The sequence below is a fragment of the Silurus aristotelis genome, assembly GCF_946808225.1.
Source record: "Silurus aristotelis genome assembly, chromosome: 15".
Classification (NCBI taxonomy): Eukaryota; Metazoa; Chordata; class Actinopteri; order Siluriformes; family Siluridae; genus Silurus; species Silurus aristotelis.
Genome location: NC_139588.1, coordinates 22,138,442 through 22,140,976, shown reverse-complemented (window position 1 = coordinate 22,140,976; position 2,535 = coordinate 22,138,442).

Genomic DNA, 2,535 nt, shown 5'->3' with positions numbered 1-2,535 from the left:
TTTTATATCTTGCATTATGCACTTATACCTTTCTGAATTGTGTAAATTTTTTTTACTTCAGAGTAAGAATGAAAATTGCCTGGTGTAACAGATTTTTTCTTGTGCATACGACAATAAAGTGTTGAATCTTCAATCCTACAATCCCAATGGAGGAAGAAAAATAACATTACAGCATACAGCATTCCTTACAGGGTTTTTTTTACTTAGACCTTTAAAATCCCTTTTACAAATCAAACAGAGCTTTTCCCTCATTACGCCGCATTTCATAGATCATTAAAATTCACTTAGTTTGACATTAATCATCCCGGTTTAGCACATAATCAAGTTCATGATGAAAAACATGCAGGAATCGTGCCAATCCACCATCTGTCCTGACTTTCCCGTGCTACACGATGTAGTTAGCGCTTTTGCTAGCCATGTGTTTGAAGATAGACAATCAATCAGACTGCAGTGTTGAATTTGAAGCCCTATCTCTGGGCTTTAAACGTAAAGTTAAAATGGGTCAATTCTCATGAAGTATAAATTTTGCTAATTTACTCACATTTAATGCCTATACTCAACCTGTTTCCTTTGCTACGTTCGACTAGCATTGGTTTAAAATAGCCTAATTAACTGGCTAGTCAGAGTCTCAAGTTCTAGCTTAACACTGCAAACATACACGGCCTGATTATGGTTCTTTAAGACGTAACACATTTTCCAGAGAAAATGATTAACATTGTTTTATCAGTTGAAATGTTTCCTTTTTTTAGATTTTAAGTTTAGCAAACAATCCAAGCAGAGGGATGTGGTGTCAATATTTTTATTTCCAATAACCCTAAAGAGAATGTTGTATACAAATATAATCAATCTCTCTCAGTGAGCCACATGAGGGAAAGTGTATCTGGAATATCAACATTTTAACACAATTGTACCGGACGTCTCTGGGTGCAATTTTCCCTTCACTTGAACAAGGAAACCCAAACCTGTTCCAGCATGGCAATGCCCCTGTGTACAAAGTCAGCTATATAAAGAAATGCTTTACATGTATTGGAGTAAAAGATCTCCTGCTGTAGAGCTCCAACCCTATTGAACACCTTTGAGATGAATGTGAACACTGACTGCACCCCAGGTCTCCTCACCTCACCTACATCAGTACCAGACTTTACTAACCCCCTTGTATTTGAATGAATCTCCACAACAATCCAGTGAAAAATCTTCACAGAAGAACGGAGGTTATTATAACAGCAAATGGGGACTAAATGTGAAATAAAATTTCCAAAAAGCACACCAATCTTATGCTCAGGTGTCTACAAACTTTTAGCCTGATAGTGACATGACAATGTCAAGTCAAGTCAAGTCAAGTCAAATTTATTTGTATTGCACTTTTCACAACAGACATTGTCGCAAAGCAGCTTTACAGAAATGAACAGTGAAGGTGAACGGTGTGTATTTATCCCTGATGAGCAGCCGTGGCGACTGTGGCAAGGAAAAACTCCCTTAGGTGTAATGAGGAAGAAACCTTGAGAGGGACCAGACTCAAAAGGGGAACCCATCCTCATTTGGGTGACATCAAGAGTTTGATCATAAATCTTTCAAGAATACAGAACACTGGAGAGAGAGAACTAACATGATTATTGAAGTATAAGATTATAAGTGATGTTCTTTCTGCAGTCTTATACAGTCTTTATGGTTAGTCTGTTGTAAAGTTTTATAAAATTCGATAAAACTGAACTAAAGTTACCCCAGAATATATTAAAAAGTACAATAACAATCTTTATTTATTTATTTATTTCTTCCAGGTTCATACCATGATACAATTTCAGCAACGGTGCCATCTACTGCTCAAAACTAACATTAGGAAAAGCAGGACTTGCAATTCAACCATTGATTTGTAAAATTTTACAATTTTGTTTATATGAATGAATAGTTAATAGCAAAGATTTTGCAAGATTTCTGAAGGTATTATTGAGCCCATGCAGTGATTTCCATGACTGTTTTTAATGCAGTGTCGCCTCAGGGCCCGAAGATCACAGGCATCCAATATTGATTTTCACCCTTGTCCCTTGTGCACAGAGATTTCTCCAGGTTCTTGAAGACTTTGATATTATGTTCTGTAAATTGCGATTTTATGTTGAGTAACACTATTCTGAAATTGTCTTACAATTTGTACACACAATCTTTAACAGATTTGTGAAGCTCCGCCCATCTTTAATTCTGAGAGACTTCTCTAAGACACACTATTTATACCCGATCATCTTACTGACCTGCTGTCAATTAACCTCATTAGCTGCATAATGTTTCTCCAACTGTTCAATTACAATAACGGACTTTTGTTGCCCCGTTTTAACTTTTTTGAGACGTGTTGCAGGCAATTCAAAATGACATTATCTCAGTTTAAACAAATTTGCTTTGTTTTCTATGTTTCTCCTGTGAATAATATATGACTTTATTAGATTTGCAAATCGTTGCATTCTGATTTATTTACATTTTACAACTTCTTCTGGAATTGGGGTTGTATTTTAATCCACTTATTGTTACATCTTGTGGAACGTCTGT